The following is a 24,016-nucleotide window of genomic DNA, read 5'->3' as shown; positions in this document are numbered from 1 at the left end:
ATCAATGTATATTGCATGGTATCGAGCTGTATCTAGCCATTTATAATAGTTTTGAATAGAAAGAAAAATAACAGAGGTGTAGAATAGAGAACAATAGCCCAACATATTGTTACATTTAAAGTATTAAATGTGGAGCCTAAAGGAGAAGTCAAGTACTGAGTGTGTGTCTATCGCTTTCAAGACCAGCCTGGCATATTCTTTCCCAGAATAGAACCATTAACCATTTTTTAAAGTCAATAATCAATGAGTGTCTAATTTTTTGCACTGACATTTGTGCAGGTTTCATTTTAATGAATTAATGAAAAGTAGAGTAGTTTTTTCAGACATCAAGGTGTGTGTGTGTGTGGGGGGGGGCTCCGCATCCAGATAAGTTTTGACCTTTGTGGTGAAAACACTTGAATGAGGTTAAGCCTCAAATCACACTGATCGAAGAACCAACGCCTGCTCTGACACATTTGATTGGTCAGGTCCACTGAATGTATTATTCAGGGGCTGGCGATGGGTATCTTAAGACGATATGCATGGCCCAGTGGTCTTGCAGGGGAGAGGAAAAAACAACAAAAATGGAAAATGTGGGGAGAGGAACAGTTAAAAATAGAAAATAACTAAACAAAAACATGTTGGATCCTCTTTCCTTGCTCCGAGGTATCCCTCTGTCTTAATCTGCACAGCTGCAGCTTGTCCAGGAGGCCCTGGGACCTGCACTCTGCTAATTGAAGTGCAGATGAATGAAGGCTTTCTCAGTATGAAGTGCAGCTTTCCTTTATGAAGCACCATCTCAAATGCACCTAGTTTTGATGCCGGGGCTTGATAAAGACACACTGAAAAGAGGAGAAAAGAAATAGTAGCAAGGTACGTCCAGTGGTACAGCACTTGCTTTAATTGCTTCTGGAACTTTTCACCTGGGCCTTATCAATAGGAGTAATTCTCGCAGAGATGAGAACACAGGCAAACCTGGATCAAGAAAATGGATTTGATTTATTTCCCAAGAGATAATTGGGTTGTTTTCTCTTTGTTATGAAGATTGATAATAGCAAATGAATAAAGCCTAGGCTTCTACTTAGCCATCCTCTGATCTTCCTGCTGTGGAGGAGGGTACTAACAATGGTGTGTTTATGGCCATGCTGTACCAGGCAAGCACGGCTATTTTTAATACAGTGACAGCTGTGCCCTTTCATAACAGGGCCTATGATTGTTATTACTGATATTACGGTAGCACCTGGAGGCCCAAATGAGATTGAGGCCCCACTGCGCTAGATACTGAACATATGTATAGCAAGAAACCATCCTTACTATGAAGAGCTTAGAATCTAAATAGACAAAAGTGGGACAAACAGCATATTATTGACCCCATTGCACAGACAAGGGATTGAAGCATACAGAGATTAAGAGACTAGCTCAGGGTGATGCAGGGAGTCCATGAATTAAGATCCCACTCCTGGACTGGAGCCTTAACCACAAGACTATCCTTCCTCTGTAACTTGCTAAAGGTACTTTGAGAGAGAGATAAGGCAGGTGAGATAATGTCTTTTATTGGACCAACTTCTGTTGGTGGGAGGGACAAGCTTTCAAATGACACAGAGCTCCGCTTCAGGTCTGGAGAAAGAAAGATACCTGGAAAGCTAATCCATTAGGATTACTGATTGCTGAACCTGCAATGAATCAATTGCATGTTACTGACCACACTGTGGTGATAGACCCTACTGATTGCCTTTTGGACGCTATCAAAAAACATGTTCATTCGACTATTTATTAAAAAAGTATCCATCCTAGCCCATCTGTCTAATGTCATGCTTGGTCAGCACAGAATAAACAAAAGCATGTGTGAGGAGTTTGTAAAACCTCACACTGGGCCTGAAGGGGTTAAAGGACAATACTGGGCCCAGGTAGCCCCGCCCCACCAGTCCTGCAGAACATGCTCCAACTGGAGAAGAAGTTGAAAATGGAGCAACCTGGCTCAAATTGGGGAAGACTGAGGAGGAGGAAGACAGACCAACCCTGAGGGCTCCTGGAGAAGAGAGAAGCCTCCCCTAGAGGAATCAGACTATGTGCTGTGTTTAGTTATCTTTTCTTTTTCTTTTTCTTTTTACCTTTTGTCAGACATGGAGCTGGGGGAGAGAAGCAGCTGGTAGGAAGTGACCCGGGGGAAACAACTCGGAGGGCATTTTAGTGTGCTGGACACTGTCGACCCTCTTAAGACTCCAACCCGGAGGGCCTGGGCTCCCCTACCACCTGCCCCTGCTGCTGGAGGCACATAAGCCTCATGCCCACCTCACTCTGGTAAGAAGAGAGACCGGACTGAAAGACCTTCCCGCTGGGAGGTGGCACTGGCCACTCTACCCACTAGGCCACTGAGCCTGCCGAGGACTCTGTTACAGCATGTTAGTATTAATTCCATTTGCAAAGACTAGAGGCCAGTTTTTCAGTGGGTGCAAATCAGTACAGATCCATTGACTTCCATGGAGTCACGCTGACTGACACCAGCCCAAGAAAGACCTAGTCAGCAATGTTTTCCTGGAATGCAGTTAACATGTTTTTGCTTGGTCCAGACCGGTTTGCCTCTCACAGCAGGGGGACTCGGAACTAAAGGGAGTTTATAACCCTTCCTCACATTGACTAGCACTTACTCCCCCAGTTAGTCCCATTAATAGCTATGGAATTGCTTGCATCAGTGGCAGCTGGGTTGCAGCATCTGGTGCCTGCTTGTAGCAGCTATTTGGGATAGAAGCAGTGTTACCAAGCCAATGCTCCCAGTTAGCTCAAGGTACGTCTTCACTACCCACCGTATCGGCGGGTAGCAATCGATTCTCGGGGATCTCATCTAGACGCGATATATCGATCCTCGAACGCGCTCCTGTCGACTCCGTAATTCCACCAACCCGAACGGCGGTAGCGGAGTCGACATGGAGAGCCTCGGACATCGATCCCGCGCCGTGAGGACGGTAGGTAATTCGATATAAGATACTTCGACTTCAGCTACGTTATTCACGTAGCTGAAATGCGTATCTTATATCGATTTTCCCCCGTAGTGTAGACCTGCCCTTAGTCTGTGTCTGCATGACAGAAGTAACAGAGCTTGAGGAGTTTTGGGGACTAGGGAGAGATGGATGAAAGATAGAACTGGGTGTGTGCAGCAGCATCGCTTACCCTGTTAAGGAATGCAAAAAAGAGGAGGGGAAATGGTCAGCTGGGGCAGAGAAATGAGTAGGGGAAGCAAAGGAAAGAAGCTGTGAGGGAAATATACTTCATCTAGCTCTGATAACCCCGGGGATAACCAGGAGCTAGTTGGGCAAAGCAGCAGGGCTCAGGGCGGAGAGGGCATCAGAGTGGAAAGGGAGAAACTGCAGGCTGAGTGAGGCCTTCATGGAGTGGTCTTTGTGCTAAACATTAGTTCCAGGCAGATGGGATGCCCTGAACTGCATTGCATTCTTTTTCTGCTGAATCTAATTACAAAGTTATGTCGGGTTTGCGATACACCCCACCCCTAGCACTGGTATTATCATCAAAGAGCTCAAGAAGCCTACCAGATGCTTCAGAAGAACCTCCATGAACCCCACTGTGGTCATTTATGGAGTTAACTGCCCACAGAGGAAGTTAGTGGTGGTTGTGTTTATTTCTAAGGGTAGAATTTTCACTTAGGCTCAGGTCCCCATGGGAATTAGGCACCTTTGGGGATGTGAGCATTAAACACCTGTGAAAATTTTACCGCATCTCCCAGTTTAATTGTTCACCTGATGTAGAAGAGAACCATTTTCCAAGTTGAATGTTATTGACTGCAGCAACTGCAGCACAGTGGGTGTAACTCTTGTAGCAGCAGGTAGGTAAAATATTAAATTTCTCTTTCGTGGTATGCCCAGCCCACTCCATTATATTCTTCAGTTTCCAAAACATTTCCCCCTACATCTTAACTAACTGATCCTTAACAAAACACTTCAGAATCTCAGTGAAAATTAATAGTGCTATCCCAGAGAAAAATTAAATGGTATCTTGTTATCAGTGTTCTCCCATCTTTCTGAGTAAATGAGTTAAAAAAGGAATGGCCTGAATAGTAAAGTCAATTGGTTAATCTGCTAACCACAGTTGAGAAAAGATTTCCAAGTGGTGCTCTGCATTCCCATTCTCTCCATGGAAAGAACGGTGTTCATATTCCTGAGGAAAAGTGTTAATAAAAATAAAAAGGAGGCAATTAAATTGCCACACTTGGGAACTCTAATTAAATGCAGAAAAGTCTCATTTCCTATATTCGCAAATGGCATTTACGAAGCCCTCAGTTTACAAGTCATTTGGCTGTAATAAATCATACAGGAGGCTGCATTACATATGGATGTGTGAAAACATTATGATCTGATTTGCAGAGGTGCCGAAGCACTCACAGCTCCCATTGGCTTCCCTGGGAATTGTTGTGCCCAACACTTCTGAAAATCAGGGCCTAGGCATCCCAAGTTGGTCACTGTACAACGGAGGCCATCAAAAACATATGGCACTTGTAAGAATTCTGGTCATAGTGCCCAATCTTGCTGCTACGGACGTCAAGACCAAAAAAACTTCCATTGACATCAACAGGAACAGGACTTGGCCCATAATTGCCATTTAACTTGGTGGCCATGTCTACATGGGCAAAAAAGGTGTTTAAATATAACTATATGTGTGTTGGGGGGAGGGGGAGAGGGAAGGGTGGTTCAATAGAGTTATGCTTACTCAGTGAAAATCACACCCTTTTCTCATGCAGTCATGGCCAGAGGGAACAAGAATGGCCTTAACACTACCAAATCATCAGTAACTTTTTAAATTGCAAACTTTTCTTTTGTTTTCAAGAAGAATTAACTATACGGGGAGTCTGAATGGATTAGTAGCAAGTCATTTTGGAACTAGAGGGAGACCAAGAAACATTGACACATTCACAATTTAAAATCAGGGTAACTTTGTAATGATCAGTAATTAAAAAACCATTTGATGACTTCTCTTCAGACTTTGCAGAAATATTCTTCTTTGCATTCAGAGTAAACCTGGCTGTGTTTACCTCAAACCAATTCTCCAAGTCACAGTTAGGGAAGACTAAAATAGGGCTACTACTGGAAATATGGTAGCGTAACCTAGTTGCAACTTAACTATGGAGAATTTACCCCATAAAGTTTTGCGTCTGCAAACTTAGTTTAATTGATTCAAAGGCCAGAGAGGACAGCTGGGATCATCTAGTCTGACCTCCTGTGTAACACAGGCCTAAGAATTGTACCCAGAAATTCCAGCACTAGAGGGAGTTATTCTTCCTTGCTATGCAAGTGAACACCATTCTGACCAATATATTGTAAATGCACTCTGAGCTAGGTTGTGTACAGAGGATAGAACAACAATCCCAAAGGCTAGGAAGAGTCCATGTACAGATAATACTGCATTTTATTTTTTTCTTTTGAATTTCTCTCCCTCTCTCCACTCGTTTATAAACTCTCATCAACAAATTATTGATTCCACTGAGCTATTGTGTGAGTGCAGTTGCTTGCTGTGAGAATACAATTGCAATATTGGGCTCAGTTTTTCACCATAATATTGCACTGGATTTCCTCTTTTCTTGCTTTCCCAGAGTGTCTCCTAATTAGAACGTGAACCTGATAACATTCAAGTATGGTTTGAATGTCTGAACCCCCAGTTTTTCAGTGGATTCACAATATAGGTACACTGGGTTTATTTCACCCCAATTAATTGTTAATTAATAAAGATGGACTACTCCTAAATATTTTGTAGATAGAATTTTATGAGTATGTTACTGAATGTTAACTTTGTAAAAATTCCTGCTAGTTCTCCAAAATGTGTAGGCAAGGTTAAACTGGACCAATCTCTTTCTATTTCTGGTACAAAAACATTAGCTAGAAATACAAATTGCTGACACAAGAACGAGAGTGCAGTGATATACGGACAATATTTATTCTTTTTCCCTGTGTTAGATGAAAGTATGGACAAAGGTGATGAAAGTGATTAATCGTATACCACAGGTATACAGACACTGAGAAACTGCTAATTACAACACAGAACAGTGTTTGCCAGGGATCAAAAGGCAATGCATAGCAATGACTATTACTAATGAGGTTAAGGTTTTCTTTACATCCAAGAAGTAACCCATGAGAAAACTCACCAGTTTCATTTCAAATGGCATGCCCGGGCCCAGCTTTCAGGAAGGATGGGTGCTGCAGTGAGAGAGAAAGCATTCTACAGAAGCACAACATCCCATGACACGTCAACCAGATTTGATGTCTCATCAAGCAGAAGAACTCATCTCCGACCATGGAAGACACCATTAAAGCTGCTCGTGGGTAGTTCAGTGAACCAAGAAGAAAGGAAGAATTGGAACATGTATGTAATGTAGTGATCACTTGGCATGGTTGGCTATGTGTCAAAGGATCTGATCGCTCAGCCTCTGACAGTGCTGCAAGATTGTGTGTTTGCAGAATTAGTTCAGCATTTTAACAAAGAGGACCTACTCCAAAGCCCACAGAAGTCAATGGAAAGAAACCCATTGATCATCAGGTTTTTATGCACTGGAAGCCCAAATCCTTTTGTCCACTGTGAAGGTCTTGTCAAGAAGCTTCAGTAACCAAAGTCCATTATTTCATTGGATTTTCTCAAGGGATTGAGGACAGGCTGTTTCAATGGAAAAGCATAAGCCTCAACTTATGGGGCTGTCCACACAGACGTGGCTGTCCACTCATGTTGTACTGCTATACTCGAGTCATTCTGTGTGAGTGGAAAACCTGTTGAATATAATGTCAATTTATCGAGCCTATGATGCTTCATTCCTTATGAGTGGCCCACAGTTCATGGGCAAGTATGAGTTAGAAAGCCATTTGATGGAGTCTGAAATCTGCAGGGCATGAACCATATTTCAGAAGTATGCAGCTGAGTGACAACATTCATGCACATGAAGGTTTCCAGAGCAAGGCTTTATCCTCTCCATTGATCCTCCTTGAGCCTCCAAATCGAAATCCAATGGTCTGCTGTGAACCTTGTCAAGAGATTTCCACAGCTCTTGAATCTGCCCCAAAGAACAATTAATGTATTTTATTTGGTGAAGACAAATGTGTGCCAGTAGTGATCATATCTGTGTAGCATAGCCATCCTATGTTGGTGTCATGTATATAATTGTGCATCCGATTACAAGGACCTAGTGCATCTTCCTCTTCTCTTGTTGACTTTCAGCCTCTGTGTGAGGCTGCAGTGCCAAGAATGGTATCGGAACATTCCTACACAACAGACTGGAAAACTGCATATGCCACGAATTTCTGAAGATTTGCATGAGATCGTCTTTGTTCAGGAGAGTCCTGCCCAGTCAGATATGGTAGAAGTGTCTCTAATCACAGGAATTCCGGAACACAGGAACTGATACTCTCAATAGGACCTGTGCTCCATAGAGTACAATATCCAGACCAGATCCTCACTCTACATCACCTTTGTGCTCCCCAACCTGGCTGTCAGTGGCTCAAGAACAGTTACTTCCTGAAAAATAAGTGTGTGGGCAGGTCTACACTAAGGGCGGGGGTCGAATTAGGGTACGCAAATTCAGCTACGTGAATAGCGTAGCTGAATTCGAAGTACCCTAATTCGAACAACTCACCCGTCCAGACGCGGCGGGGTCGAACTCCGCGGCTCCCCCGTCGACTCCGCCAACTCCTTTTGCCGAGGTGGAGTACCGGAGTTGACCGCAGCGCTTCTGGAGTTCGAACTATCGCGTCTAGATCAGACGCGATAGTTCGAACTCCGAAAAGTCGAACTCTCCGCGTCGAACCGGCAGGTAAGTGTAGACGTACCCTGTGTTACTTAGAACTGAATGAAGAGTAGTTTCTCGTCTCATGTGCTCTACAACAAGTTGTTTCCATCAATTGCAGAATTGCTTCTGTAAACTGAAGTCTCAGTTACTGTTTAAATATATTTTGTGGCTAATCTGATTGCCCCATAGTAAATTCACTGGGCCAGATTCTGATACACTTTCATCAGACTGAGTAGCATCTCACTTCATAAATAGTCAGATTGACTTCAGCGATTTGAGGAGGACTACTTATAAAATAAGGTACTGTGCAGGGTATCAAACTCTGGATCACTATCACCTTCCTGCTCCTTAGGCTGGCACCATAATAAAATAATAATAATAATACCTAGCTCTTCCATTCTGCTTTGCATCAGTAGATCTCAAAGTGCTCTACAAAGGAGATCAGTATCATTAGCTCCTAAACTTCCGTCCTGTCTGTACACAGGTATTACATTAGCCCACTGATTAATACCATCCACTGTTTCCCCCAAAAATGTCTTTTATACCTACATTCTCATCTGTTCTCAAGCCTTCTAGCTCAAATGCTTTCACTTTTAAGCCTTTTGCATTGGGATATAGACATTTACAAGGCCTTATTTTGCTCTCACAACAGTGTATATCAAGATTAATTCCACGGAAGTTTATGGAGTTATGCCAGTGTATAACAGCCTGATAAGAGAAACAGGTCAGTACTGGGTTTGTTTATTTGTTTGTAATTATGTGAATGATAAAATGCACCGATTCAAAGGTAGGCTCAATGCAAAATACAATTTGAAAGGTTTTTTACTTTAACACAGTAAAAATATCAGTTATGGCAGCGAATATTTTATTGTTGTTCGATATTACAGAGCTCAGAAAAGAAGAGGGAAAAGGAAGAAATGAATAAAAGAAAGAAGGTGGAGAATGGTAAATTTTACCTTGCCCCAGATTAGATTACTTTATAAAACAGTCCAATTTACAAGATTTTTGCTGAAGTGTTTCAGAAAAGAGCCAACAGTCAGTGAGCAAATCAGTGTGCTTTATCAGCAAATAGCAGCACAGATTTACAGTCACAAGATCCCAGGACTGGTTAAACCCATTCCAACATGAATGGAGTGTTGTCCTCCCAACCCCCCATTTCCTACAAATTGCCATCAGCACAAGTTGAACTAGCATCCAATTACCTCTATCACTTTCCTCGGAGTTCAGATACCCCAAGGCACAAGATTCCAGAGAACTTGGTACCAAAATGCCACTCCCCCCAGCAATATTATACATAGCAAGTGACCAATATGAAGATAATTTTGGTTTCAATATATGCCTATTTTAAATGATTTTTAATTGACATCCTATTATGTATACCTGTGAGCTCATTTTTTTCCCTCCTCTAAAGCAGCTGTAATTTCTGTCCTCTGATCTCCTACAGGAGAAGTAGTTGCCTTGTGTTATTCATATCTCTGGCAGATCTCTTTGTATGACCTGATTGCCCTTCAGCATCTGCTAGTTTCCTTAGCTCTTACCTCTTTCTTTAACTAATCTCCTCAAACCTAGTACAATTTCTTTGCCAGAAGTCTGGCTTCACTTTGTTTAATATATCTGTAGGCTCTCTGTTCCCCTAAAGATTCCTCAGCTATAGCATGACAGAACATTTGCTGTTACAATGACCTATTTTTGTGAATTAAAATAGTGGTATTCAAATGTATGGGCTACTGATAAGGAATGTGTCCATTTTGTATTCATACATATATGTTTTATAGATATATACAAATTAAAATATTTAAAAGAAAGTTATTTAGGTTGCAAAGTCTAGCACTCAACATTAGGAAATAGCCTGAATTTTGTCTGTGCAACCTTAACTCTGCCCCCTTGTTTGAATGCATTATGCTATAGTATTTAATTACATGATCACATGCTACTCTTTTCCTGCAGAGGGCAGATGGTGCTCAGGGCATGAAGCAGCTATTTAATATTTCTTTTTATCTTTCTCATTCAATGTGTGGCCCCAGGCCTTACTGACCTACTTTTCACCTGTGGTGCTGAATAGCAATCAATGTTTGCTCCCTGAGTCACCAGTCTTGGACTTCTCAAACAGCTCCCCCAATTAATTTTCAGTTTTAGATTAAGTTGATATAAACTGACATGTTTCTGTCTGTCTGGCTATACTGCAATCAAGAGGTGTGATTACAGTAGCTGAGCTAGCTAGATCAAAGCTAGGTTGAGTAACCATAGCAATGGAACTATAGCAGCATGCATGGTGGCCACTCGAGTATGTACCCACATTCCTGGGCAGGTGGTGTTAGCTTGTATTGAAACCCGTACTGCCACTCATGCTGCTGCCACTTCACTGCTACTATTACTTGAGCTAGTTTTGATCTAGCTAGCTCAGCTATATCTACATGTGCTGTAATCACACCTCCTGATTGCAGCATAGACGTACCCCATATTTCAGATCATAACTCATTGATATTGTGCAAGTTGGGGTATTTTCTTACAGATCCAGAAAACATTTAGGTCCTAACCATACTGGGATCAGGCCCATGCTAGCCACAATCATATTTAAACATATCAGCTGCTACCAGAATTTTAGCCCTGTTTGCTTCACTAGCGAGGACAACAGGGATTTTCTGAATGCGAACCATATAAATCCATATTTGAGACCACATGGGCTTGTTTGCACTAAGAATGTCAAGGAATCCTCTTTCCATTGGTCTAACAAAAGTCTTGCTCCATCGGTGCTATACAATATTGGGAATACGTCTTGATCCATGCTGGTCAGGAAAAGAAACTATGCTACAACCCTGCTAGCATACCCAGTCTAGTTCTGATCCTGGTCCTCTCAAATAACTGCCTTTTGCTCTGTGTAGTCCTTCAGCCTCTCTTATTGACCACCCCTTCCAGATGTTGTTGGACTGAATAATCTTGTTCCACTCCAAGATGTCCCTGCACAGTGCTCAGGTGGAACAGCTTTCAGGAACTGTTGCATTATTCCACTACCTCTGTTTCTCTGTGCTTGCCTATGTAATGTTCTTCCCTTACAAATTTCATCTTGTTGTACTGTGCATCCAAACGATTCAGTGATGGAGCGTACCGGGAAAAAAAATTATAATGCCATTAAAAGTTATCATAAATTTCAGATCAGCATCACTTCTAATCCGATACACAATTTTACTGCCTCTATAAAGTAGGTGATTTGCAGTGGTCTGAGGCGTCTCCTGGAGCGTTTTACTTCTTTTTAAATTAAACACACCAACTTTGTGCTGAATTCAGAGTGCGGACATAAAAAAAAGGGTAAAAAGGAGAGGGAAGGGACATCAGATGGGAATTGCAATTGAATCTTTATATATGCCATCTTGGCACTGTGGTACTAAATATAGTGCCAGGTAAATAGATGTGCTGAAATATTCAGAATAAAAAACAAATGTTCCAAAAGCAGGAGAACTGAGTGCTGGAAATGTTTCCCTAGTTGCTGTCCTTTAAAGGACCAAATGCTGTTGTTTAAACCTACCCGAAAGCTTTGAGGTCTTACGTATTTAATGCACTAAATTATATACTGTGCACAAGTGCCTTTTTTATAGAGTATATTATGTGCTTTCTAAACACTCCCCCAGGATGAGCAGTAAACACGGAATATCCAATTAGTATAAATGTGACATCAAGTCATTTCACATCTAAATTTTTTAGAATTGGAAATGTAAATAGACAACATTTCCTAAAGAAGTATTTGAAGCTTAGATTAGAGATATAGTAATTATGCAACAACATAAGAGCAAGGCCATTTCAACCTGCTTTGTAGATTCATAGATTCTAAGGCCAGGAGGGACCATTATATCATCTAGTCTGATCTCCTTTATATCACAGGGCAGAGAATTTCACCCAGGGATTCTTGCATCTAGTTCAATAATTTGTGGTTGAAGTAGAGTGTATTTAGAAAGAGATCCAGTCTTGATTTAAAGCCCCCAAGTGGTGATGAGCGTATCATTTGCCTTGGGAAGCGGTCCCAATGGTTAATTACTCTCATTGGGTTTTTTTAAAATTACATCATATTTCCAGTTTGAGTTGTTATAACTTTAACTTCCAGCCATTGATCCGCTAAATCAAAGAGCCTGCTGCTATCCAAGATCTCCTCTCTATGTTGGCGCTTGTCAAAGGAAGCTGGCCTTCTACCGGAGCCAGGGATTTAACCTGTAGACTGTCTTTCTAACACTCAGGGCTTGGCTACACTTGAGAGTTGCAGTGCTGGTGGAGGCTTTCCAGCGCTGCAACTTAGTAACTGTCCACACCTGCAAGGCACATCCAGCGCTGCAACTCCCTGGCTGCAGTGCTGGCTGAACACCTGGTCTGCTTGGGGTGTAGCGAGTGCAGCGCTGGTGATCCAGCGCTGCTCGTCAGATGTGGACACACACCAGCGCTGTTATTGGCCTCCAGGGTATTAGGAGATAGCCCAGAATTCCTGTTCAGCCACTCTGCTCATCAGTTTGCACTCTACTGCTCTGGCCTCAGGTGACCCGCCCTTTAAATGCCCCGGGAATTTTAAAAATCCCCTTCCTGTTTGCTCAGCCAGGTGTGGAGTGCAATCAGTTAATCTTTCCAGGTGACCATGCCTCCACGCGGCAAACGAGCCCCAGCATGGAGCAATGGCGAGTTGCTGGACCTCATTAGTGTTTGGGGGGAGGAAGGAATTATGATACCTTTGGGCAGGTATCAAAGTCCATGCTGGATAGGGGCCATGACCGGGACGTGCTGCAATGTAAAGTAAAGGAGCTGCGGAGTGCCTATTACAAAGCCCGTGAGGGAAACCGCCACTCCGGCGCTGCCCCACGACTTGCCGTTTTTACAGGGAGATGGACGCGATACTTGGGGGTGACCCCACTGCCAATCCGACGACCACGATGGACACTTCTGAGCAGGGTGGGGGACAGGAGCAGGAGGAGGAGGAGGAGGAGCGGGGGGTGGAGGAAACCGAGAGTGAAGCTACTGGGATGGGGGAAGACACCCCAGAGTCCCAGGAGGCATGCAGCCAGGAGCTCTTCTCAAGCCAGAAGGAAGGTAGCCAATCGCAGCAGCCAGCACTTGGTGAAGGACAAGCAGAGGAGCGGGTTACTGGTAAGCGGCTTTTATTTTCAGGGTGGAAATGTTTCGGGAGAGGAGGGGGGGTTAAGGCTGCATGCATGCATGCCTAGATGTGGAATAGCCCATTGATGTGGTCTATCACGTCGCGGTAATCAGCTGCAGTAATCTCCTCAAAAGTTTCAGCCAGAGCGTGGGCAATGTGCCTGCGCAGGTTTATAGGGAGAGCCACTGTGGTCCTTGTCCCAGTCAGGCTAACGCGTCCGCGCCACTGTGCCGCGAGGGGTGGGGGGACCATTGCTGCACACAGGCAAGCTGCCTAGGGGCCAGGGCGGAATCCGCATTGCTGTAGAAGACCTTCCCGCTCTTCCCTGGTGACCCGCAGCAGCGAGATATCTTCCAGGAGTAACTCCTGTGGAAAATGTTGGGAGACTGTTCAGTGCAGATCCCCCCTGTAGCTGTTTGCTGTCCCCAATGCACAGAAACCCCTGCACAGCCCTGAAGCAATCAGTCCCCCTTACTCACCATTTTGTGGCTCCTGTTGGGTTATGTGTGCTCTGTTTGGGTATGGGAAAAGTATGCTAAAGTGAAGACTGTAAACTCCTTCAGTGTGTGGGAATTACTGTCTGGATGAGATAATGAACAATGCTACCCCTGTTAACTGTTGCCATTTTTGCCTTTCCAAAAGCGACCTTGACTGCTGGACTGCCCGTCTCCATCACTGCACAGAGACTACAAAATCTCAGGAAGAAGCCGCAAAAAACCAAGGAAGACATGCTGAAAACAGTTATTGATCACTCTGCAAGAGAGAGTAAAAACCTGCAGGACTGGAGAGAAAGGGAAAGTAGGATCCGCCAGAGAAACGCAGTGGCCAGGAGGAAAAGCACAAAGCAGCTGCTAAGTATCCTGGCGCGCCAAGCGGACTCTATCCAGTCACTCGTAGCCATGCAGGCAGAGCACTACCGTGCTACTCCCCCGTCCCCCCTGTCCCAAAGCTTTTTCCCTTGTGCCCCAATGTCAGCTCAAAACCCCCTTCCCCAGCATCCAGGTTCTTACCACCACCAGCTGCCTCCAACACCTGTACGTTCACCAACCAGCCCTGAGAACTACGACCCTTACCCTCTGCACTCAACCCCCATCACCATGCAGTATATGCACCCTGAAGTGCAGCAGTCATTGCACAGCACTCCAAACAGGACATATGCAAACTTGTGACTGTACAGTTCACCAAACCACCCCCCTGCCCTTTTAGGTTCCTGAAATGTTGTGTGTCTGTCAAGGAAGTTTTTTTATTTTCAATAAAAGAATTCTTGGCTTTGAAAACAGTCTTTATTATTGCAGATAGTGAAAGATACCTTAGCCCAGTAAAGAAAGAGGCACTGCAAATCATTTTAGGGATAATAGAATCCTAACAGTGTAACCACTGCACTTCACTCCCATGCAAGGCAGCAAACATTACTGTTGGCTTTCAGCCTCAAATTCTTCCCTCAAGGCATCCCTAATCCTTGTAGCCCTGTGCTGGGCCTCTCTATTAGCCCTGCTCTCTGGCTGTGCATATTCAGCTTCCAGGACTTGAACCTCGGTGGTCCATGCCTGACTGAATGTTTCACCCTTCCCTTCACAAATATTATGGAGGGTACAGCATGCGGATATAACCGCGGGGATGCTGCTTTCCCCCAAGTCTAGCTTCCCATACAGAGATCTCCAGCGAGCTTTTAAACGCCCAAAAGCACACTCCACAGTCATTCGGCACCGGCTCAGCCTGTAGTTGAACCGGTCTTTGCTCCTGTCAAGCTTCCCTGTATAGGGTTTCATGAGCCAAGGCAGTAACGGGTAAGCGGGGTCTCCAAGGATCACAATGGGCATTTTGACAACCCCTACTGTGATCTTCCTCTCTGGGAAAAAAGTCCCCGCCTGCATCTTCCTGAACAGGCCACTGTTCCGAAAGATGCGTGCATCATGCACCTTTCCAGGCCAGCCTGTGTAAATGTCAATGAAACGCCCATGGTGATCCACAAGCACTTGGAGAACCATAGAGAAATACCCCTTCCGATTAACATACTCGGATGCTAGCTGGGGGGGTGCCAGAATAGGAATATGCGTCCCATCTATCGCCCCTCCACAGTTAGGGAAACCCATTTGTGCAAAGCCATCCACAATGTCCTGCACGTTCCCCAGAGTCACGGTTCTTCTTAGCAGGATGCGATTAATGGCCCTGCAAACTTGCATCAACACGATTCCAACGGTCGACTTTCCTACTCCAAACTGGTTCCCGACCGACCGGTAGCTGTCTGGAGTTGCCAGCTTCCAGATTGCAATAGCCACCCGCTTTTCCACCGTCAGGGCAGCTCTCAATCTTGTGTCCTTGCGCCGCAGGGTAGGGGCGAGCTCAGCACACAGTCCCATGAAAGTGGCTTTTCTCATGCGAAAGTTCTGCAGCCACTGCTCGTCATCCCAGACTTCCATGACGATGTGATCCCACCACTCAGTGCTTGTTTCCCGAGCCCAAAAGCGGCGTTCCACGGTGCTGAGCATTTCCGTGAATGCCACAAGCAATGTAGTGTCACACGCGGCAGGCGACTCGATATCATCGTCGGACTCCTCACTGTCACTTTGGAGCTGAAGGAAGAGCTCAACTGCCAAACGTGTTGTGCTGGTGACACTCATCAGCACAGTCCTCAGCAGCTCGGGCTCCATTTCCCACAGAAATCGCAATTCACAGAAAGAGAGTAAAACACAGCAAGAGACTCACAATGGTGCCAAACGTGGCCAGAAAAACTGTGACTGCTGGGATGTGAAGCGATGCACCAGGGGGCGTTGGGACAGGAAGCGGAATGACCCGCACCCTTCCGTCCCCTTCCCACAACCCACAGCACCAAAATGGGACGAGGTGCTCTGTGGGATAGCTGCCCACAATGCACCTCTCAATACAGTGCTGCAAATGCTGCAAGTGTGGCCACACTGCAGCGCTGTTAGCTGTCAGTGTGGCCACACACCAGCGCTGTCCCTACACAGCTGCATGACCAGCGCTGTAACTCCCAGCGCTGCAACTTTCAAGTGTAGCCAAGCCCTCAGCTGAGCTACTGCAGTTGCTGTTGTAAGAACAATGTTTAATTTAATGATCTGTGCATTAAATGGCTCGTTGTTGTTAACCTGGGTAAACGTAGTGAGTGGTGGTAAGGGGAATAGCAGTTCAATGCTACAAAAATGTTAAAATAATTCCTGAGATTGTTGTACAAAGCCAAACTCGGAGGGCACTATTACATGGCTAAATGAATTTTTTTTACCTTAGAGAATACTTTTTTTTTTACTGTTACTGCCTTCTCAGTGAAATGAGAGAAGTTAATGAAACAAATAGTACCAGTAGTCCTGTCAACTGCAATGACTCCATTGGAATTACTTGTGTGAGTAAGTGCTCACCAGTATGAGCAAGGGGTTCACAACCTGGCCCCTACAAATAATTGTTTTATTCAATTCTCTGTTTTCTCCCCTCCATCTGCTCTTCCCCTGGGATTGCTCTAAAGCAAAGGAACACAGCTATTCAACACTCAGCCATTCAAGTGGAACTCAGCGAAAACACTCCTTCCAAGGACCAGAGTCATATCAACAGTACATTATGATTGTCAGGATCAAAGGCAGCTGGCAGAGCTGAATGCACCACCATGAATGTCTGATTTCCATCCATCACCAGGAGATCAGTGAGTAACAAAACCAACACATTTTTTTAAACCATACTCAGGCTTGAAACCAGATTGACTGGCACGAGGGAAAGCTGAAGACTCTAGGTATAGATATGGAAATTATGTTTAATGATGAGAGCAACTAACCACTGGAACAATTTACCAAGGGTCATGGTGGATTTTCCATCACTGATAATTTTTAAATCAAGATCGGAGTTTTTCTAAAAGACCTGCTCTAGGCATTATTTTGGGGCAGTTCTCTGGCCTATGTTATACAGAAGATCAGACAAGATGATCACAATGGTCCCTTCTGGCCTTGGAGTCTGGCCAGACTTCAAACTTCAAAAAAATCTTTCTTTAGGAAAGAGATGTTCGAAGCAGCTCACAAATTGGTTGGATTGCATGACATTTAGAAACAGTTTCATAGGAAGGTTCCACAATTACTTCCGAAAGGACATCTGGCACAATGGCCTCCCAAAGGGGTGTGGCTTTGCCAATCTCCATCTCCCAAAGGGGCATGGCATTGCAAGGCTCCACCAGTACACTTCCCAGTGCTTCTTGTCAGCCTTTACCAGCTAGCCACTTGTTTTCCAAAGCTCCTTGGTGCCTTCATGGTCCCCATTGTGAAAGAGAGAAAGAAGGAGAATTTCAAAACTATAAATGCAAAGTTATTAGAAAACAAAGTGAAAAGGTGTCTGTACCTGTGGGGCCTTCTGCCAGACAGGCATCCTGACTCTGGAGTGTCCACAAAGGCCCTAGTCTTGACTTGCTGAGAATGTGGCCTGCATGTCCCCACTGATGAATGTCAGCCAGGGGGAACACCAGGTGTGAGAGGTGCTTGGTGGTGGAGTCCCTTAGGAAGCAGGTAAAAGGAGGAGAAGATGGCTCATCTGCGTAGCATCCAAGTGTATGAGGTCTTCATCGACAGGACATACATGGAACCATCTGGATGGAGGATGACTACAGCAGCACCAGAGGAGAGGTAGGAGAACCGGCTGCTTTATGGGGTGGAGACTGGCTGCTGGCTCCCTTAGGTGGTATACAGTGCTCCACCCCCAACCATCTACCCTTTCATTGAGGTGAAGAACCAGTATGATGAGGAGCAGACCCCAGTGGCTGAAGAGTCACCTGCACCTCAGGCTGGGAGGCTCATAGCTACAACGCCCAATAGAAGGAGATGTCAGGTGCTGGTGGTCAGGGACTCCCTTCTGAAGGGGACGGAGGCACCATATGCCAACCTGATGTGATGTCCCGGGAGGGTGTGCTGCCTGCCTGGAGCCCATATCTGAGATGTTATGGAAAGATTGCCGAGGCTAATCCATGCTTCTGATCACTACCCCATGCTGCTCATCCACATGGAAGCTAATGATAGTGTCAAGTATGACCCTGAGCCGATCAGCAGTGACTATAGGGCTCTGGGAGCTGGGGGGAAGGAGCCAAGGGTGCAATTTGTGTTGTTATCCATCATTCTGGTTGAGGGTAAGACCCAGGTGGGGACACATGCATCCCGGACATGAATGCATGGCTGTGCAGATGGTGTTGATGGGAGGACTTTGGCTTCTTTAACCATGGAATGCCATTTTGGGAAGAAGGTCTGCTGGGAAGAGATGGGGTCTACTTGACCAAGAAGGGGGAGAGAATGTTCATTCACCAACTCGCCAATCAAGTGAGGAGAGTTTTACATTAGGTTCAAAGGGTGCAGGTGACAAAAGTCTAGAGGTGGGTATAAAAAGGGTGACCTTAACGGAGGGTTAGACATTGCAGGGGACATGTTGCAATAGGGTCTTAGGAGCAACAAGAGGGAAATCAACATGGGGATCTGCTCCTCACCTTAGTTGTCTAGTCACAAATGCAAGAAGTATGGGGAATAAACAGGAAGAACTGGAAATATTAGCATATAAGCTAAATTATTACTTACTTGGCTTCTCAGAGATGGTGGGATAAGACTCCTGGCTGGAATATTAGTAAAGAGGGGTATAGCTTGTTCAGGAGGGACAGGAAGGATAGAAAGGGAGGAAGTGTTACATTAAACATGAAGAATATATACACTTGTTCTGGGGTCTAGAAGGAAGTGAGAAACAGACCAGTTGAAAATCTCTAGGTAAAGATAAAAGGGGTAAAAAATAGGGGTGACATCATGGTACTATAGACACCAAATTAGGAAGAGGCGGTGAAGGAGACATTTCAAGAACAAATGACAGATATATCCAAAATACAATACCTGGTAATAATGGAGTTCTTTAACTGCCCAAATATCTATTGGCAGGGTAATATGGTGAAACACAAAATTTCCAGTGAGTTCTTGGAATGTATTAGGGACACATTTTTGTTTCAGATAGTAGAGGACATAACCAGGGGGGCAGCCATTTTAGACTTGATTCTTACCAACAGGGAGGAATTGGTAGTGAATCTGAAGGTGGAAGGCAATTTGGGCAGAAGTGATCATGAAATGATACATTTTATGATTCTAGGCAAAGGAAGGAGTGAGAGCAGCAGAACAAGGACAAAGAACTTCCAAAAAGCAGAGTTTAACAAACTCAGAGAACTGGTAGTAAGGTCCTATAGGAAGAAAATCTAAGGGGAAAAAGGAATTCAAGAGAGCTGGCAGTTTCTCAAGCAGACAATATTAAACACACAACTGTAAACTATTCTGATGCAAAAGAAAGATAGGAAGAAAAGTAAGAGGCCAATATGGCTCCATCAGGAGCTCTTTAATGATCTGAAAACCAAAAAGGAATCCTACAAAAAGTGGAAACATGGATAAATTGCTGTACAAAAGAATAACACAGACATGTAGGGACAAACTCAGAAAGGCTTATGGCTTACACCTAGCAAGGGACATAAAAGGCAATAAGACAAGGTTCAATAAATACAGTAGGAGCAAGAGAAAGATGAAGGAAAGTGTAGGTCTACTACTTAGTGGGGAAGGAGAGCTAATAACAGATGACATCAAGAAGGATTGGATGTTTAATGCAGTCCTCGCTAAAAAGGTTAATGGTGACCAGACACTCAACACAATTAATATTAACAAGGGTGAAGGACCACAAGCCAAAATAGAGGAATAACAGGTTACAGAATATCTAGATAAGTGAGATGTATTTAAGTCAGTAAGGCCTGATGAAATTCACACTAGGGTACTTATGGGATTAGCTGAAGCAATGTCAGGACCATTAGCAATTATCTTTGAGAACTCATGGAGGATGGATGAGATCCCAGAGGAATGGAGAAGGGCAAAGTACCTATCTTTAAAAAGGGGAACAAAGAGCACCTTAGGGAATTATAGACCAGTCAGCCTAACTTCAATACCTTGAAAGATACTGGAACAAATTATTAAACAATCAATTTGTAAGCACCTAGCGGATAATAGGGTTATAAGGAATAGCCAATATGGATTTGTCAAGAACAAATCATGCCAAAGCAACCTAATTTCCTTCTTTGACAGAGTTATTGGCCTAATGGATAGGTGGAAGCAGTAGATGTGATACCTCTTGATTTTAGTAAGCCTTTGACATAGTCACACATGACATTCTCTTAACCAAATTAGGGAAATGCAGTCTAGATCAGTGGTTCTCATCCAGGGGTCGGGGGGGCCCTTGGAGGAACTGCGAGCAGGTTTCAGGGTGGCTGCCAAGCAGGGCCAGCGTTAGACTCGCTGGGGCCTAGGGTAAAAAGCCAAAGCACCACCACTTGGGGCTGAAGCCCAGGGCCCTGAGCCCTGCCACTTGGGGCTGAAGCTGAAGTCAGAGCAATGTAGCTTCATTGGGGCCCCTGTGTCATAGGGCCCCAGGCAACTGACCTGCTTGCTACTCCCTAACGCCAGCCCTGGCTTTTATATGCAGAAAAACAGTTATTGTGGCACTGGTGGGCTGTGGAGTTTTTATAGCATGTTAGGAGGGCCTCAGAAAGAAAAAGGTGAGAACCCCGGGTCTAGATGAAATTACTATTAGATGGGAGCAAAACTGGTTGATAGACTATACTCAAAGCGTAGTTATCAATGGTTTGCTGTCCAACTGGGAGGGCATGTCTAGTGGGGTTGTAGAGGGTCAGTCCTAGGTCTGGTACTGGTCAATGGTTTTATTAATGGCTTGGATAATGGAGTAGAGGACAGGCTTATCGAATTTTCAGATGACACCAAGATGGGAGGAGTTGCTTGCACTTTGGAGGACAGGATTAGAATTCAAAGCCTTGACAAACTGGAGAACTGGTCTGAATTCAACAAGATGAAATTCAATAAAGATAAGTGCAAAGTACTTCACTTAGGAAGGAAAAATCAAATGCAGAACTACAAAATGGGGAAAAACTGGGTAGGTGATAGTACTGCTGAAGAGGATCTGGGGGTTATAGTGGATCACAAATTGAATATGAGTCACCAGTGTGATGCGGTTGCAAAAAAGGTTAATAGCACTTGGTTTAACAACAAGAGTGTTTTGTGAGATGTGGAAGAAAACTGTCCCACTCTACTTGGCACTGGTGAGCTGGAGCATTGTGTCCAATTCTGGGTGCCACGCTTAGGAAAGATGTGGACAAATTGGAGAGAGTCCAGAGGTGAACAACAAAAATGATAAAAGATTAGAAAACTTGACCTATGAGGAAAGATTAAAAAACCTGGAGTGTTTAATTGTGAGTAAAGAAGACTGAGGAGGGGACCCGATAACAGTCTTCTAATATGCTATGGGCTGTTACAAAGAGGACTGTGATCAATTGTTCTCCATGTCCACTGAAGGTAGCACAAGAAGTAATGAGCTTAATCTGCAGCAAGGGCAATTTAGGTTAGAGATTAGGAAAAAACTTACTATATATATATATATATATATAGAATATAAGGGCAGTTAAATTCTGGAATTGGTTTCCAAGAGAGGTTGTGGAATCCCCGTCATTGGAGGTTTTTAAGAAAGGTTGGACAAACCCCTGTCAGGGATGGTCTAGATTTACTTGGTGGGCTGGACTTGCTGAATTCTCGAGGCCCCATTCAGCCCTACATTTCTATGAAAAAAGACCAAAGTGGAAAATGTACTTACATTTGTCCAAATGTATTTACACGTACTTCAGGAGTAGCTTCCAGTCCACAGCCACCTACAAGGGGGTAAAAGAGAAAAGACATTAGAATAAGACCACAGTGGACAATTACAAAATCATAGTATGTGAGGTTCAGATATGTCTTTTTGTTACCTTGTGCACCACTGTGTGTTTGATCCTTCTGTTGTCTCTTGTCTTCTACTTAGATTGGCAGCTCTTTTTGAACTGTGTTTGTGCAGTGCCTAGCACAGTGGAATCCTGATCCATGATTGGGGTTCCTAAGTGCTACAACAACAATAAACAAAGATGATTACGACTACTAGTAATAATATGTAAACCAGGGCTGGCCCACAATGTTTTGGCATCTGAGGTGGGGAGCTCAAATGACGCCCCATGCCCCCTCACTTGGGCCAAAACTTTGAAAGGTCTCAATTCTGCCTTCTTCCTGTTCTACTTCTCTCAAGGTACCGCTCTGCTACCTACCCCAGGAAAGGAGAAATAACAACTTAAAATGCCTTGTTCAAAAATTGTAAGTAACACTTAACTTTCAAATGCCTGAACAGCAAATGTAACTTTTCTTGTCTGCATAGTAAACACTGGCATTTTTATCTGTTTGAATAATCAAAGTGGTGCTTTCTGTGCCTTCTTGGTTGCAAAGATTTGAACTGCTTCCTGAAGGTCCACAGTCTGGGCCAGCTCATGCTCTATTGAGATGGTTGCAAGGCCGACCATCCTCTCCTGTGTCATTGTGGAGCGTAGATGTGTTTTTATTAACTTCAGCTTGGAGAAGCTGTGTTCTCCACTGGCAACTGTTACCGGAAGTGTTAGAAGTATGTGCAAAGCAACAAAAGCATTTGGAAAGAGGGTGGTCATCTTATTTGTGCACATATATTCCAGAACAGCCTTTGGGGTTGATCCTGATTAAATGTATCTTGAAAGGGCTTTCAGTTCATCACCTAAATCACTCACATCAATATCGCGCATGTCATCATGTGTCAACACTGTTTCTAGTGCCCTGCATTGCTGGTGTAGATCTTTGGAATATCATACAACATCCCAAATATACTGCTGTGTTCCTTGAGCTGCAGGAAACATTCTTCAACTGACTGTATTGCACAATCTAGCACCTGGTTAAAGAGTTCAACTTTGAATTGTTGTTTGGGGTCTCTTATGGGATTATCCTGTGCCTTGTAATCAAAATGTCTTCTTCTTCGGTGACTCTTGTATTCTTGAATGCAGGGGCGGCTCTACAAATTTGGCCGCCCCAAGCAGTCATGCGCGGGAGGCGCCCCGGAGCCGCGGGAGCAGCGGACCTCCCGCGGGCATGACTGGTCGCGCGGCTCGGCTGGACCTCCCGCAGCTGCGGGCGGTTCGCTGGTCCAGCGGCTCCGGTTGAGCTGCCGCAGTCATGCCTGCGGGAGGTCCAGCCGAGCCGCGGGACCAGCGAACCATCCGCAGTCATGCCGGCGGGCGGGCCACGGGAGCCGCCGGCCGAGCGTCCCCTCCGCAGTCATGCCTGCGGCAGGTCCGCTGCTCCCGGGGCTCCGGTGGACCTCCCGCAGGCATGACTGCGGCAGGTCCGCCGGCCCAGCCTGCCGCCCCCCCGGGAAAGGGCCGCCCCAGGCGGGTGCTTGCCCCGCTGGGCTCTGGAGCCAGGCCTGCTTGAATGGGTGGAAAAATAGCTTCAGTGTGAAGTTCCTCTGCCAACTTCTGTGCACTCTTCAGAACATTTTGAAATCCCTCATCTGACCAGTAAGACTGTAGGTATGACTTTGCTTTGTTCCATTGCTCCAGATATAGCAAGGTCAACACCTTGGAGTCTCTTGCTTACACCATTTATTTCAAACAGTATGTCATGCCACAACATTAAGCCATACAGAAATTTGAAGTTATGTATGTTTCTGGTGATTCCAATTCCTTCTGCCACTGTTCTCCCATGAACAGTTCCTGTCATAGCATTATCCTCCGTAATGGCAACTATGGCATCATCTATCTTCCCAATCTGGTGTTTGATAGGCTTTATCACCTCCACTCAACTTTCCCATCATGAGGCACTCAGTGGTTTCAGTGAGGATGTTCCCAGATGTTGCTTCAAAATTTGCCATCAATGAGTTGATGCAGAGAAAAATACATAGATGCTTTGAAGTATATTAAAAAATTCAGTAGCCTCACTAGAAGCTGATGCGGCATCACTGACCACCAAGTTCAATGAATGAGAACTGCATGGGACAAAAACAGATCGAGGGTTTAACTCTCAGATCCGTGTCTGCACTCCTCTGTTCTTTCCTCTCATGTTGGCATCATTATCGTAGCCCTGACCTCTCATGTCAGCTATTGGAATTCCCGTATCTTCCAGCTTTTTAAGAAGCACATTTGTCATACCAGCTCCAGTATCATCAAATGCTCTCTGACAGTCACCATTTCAGGGGCATTTTCACTAGGTTCTGTTGTTGTTCCAAAATGCACCATTAAAGTAATT

At 44.6% G+C, this 24,016-nt stretch overlaps 1 long non-coding RNA gene across 4 annotated transcripts in view; it reads right to left on the bottom strand.

The window, feature by feature from the left end:
• Positions 1-7,901: 7,901 nt before the first annotated feature.
• The window catches only part of LOC123376978, a 36,132-nt gene continuing 20,017 nt past the window's right edge, over positions 7,902-24,016 (bottom strand). For 2 of the 4 annotated variants that reach the window (XR_006582011.1, XR_006582014.1), the window contains exons 2-5: positions 21,691-21,822; positions 21,540-21,594; positions 17,223-17,481; positions 7,902-10,828 (exon numbers count right to left, since the gene is read on the bottom strand). This is a non-coding gene — a long non-coding RNA (uncharacterized LOC123376978). Of the gene's footprint in view, positions 10,829-15,816; positions 17,482-21,539; positions 21,595-21,690; positions 21,823-24,016 lie in introns of those variants that run through there. The other 2 variants (XR_006582013.1, XR_006582012.1) reach the window with 2 other exon arrangements.

The sequence above is a fragment of the Mauremys mutica genome, chromosome 9 (assembly GCF_020497125.1).
Source record: "Mauremys mutica isolate MM-2020 ecotype Southern chromosome 9, ASM2049712v1, whole genome shotgun sequence".
In the NCBI taxonomy this organism is placed as follows: domain Eukaryota; kingdom Metazoa; phylum Chordata; order Testudines; family Geoemydidae; genus Mauremys; species Mauremys mutica.
Note: the sequence above shows the minus strand (reverse complement) of the source record. Positions and strands in the feature narration are given on the sequence as shown.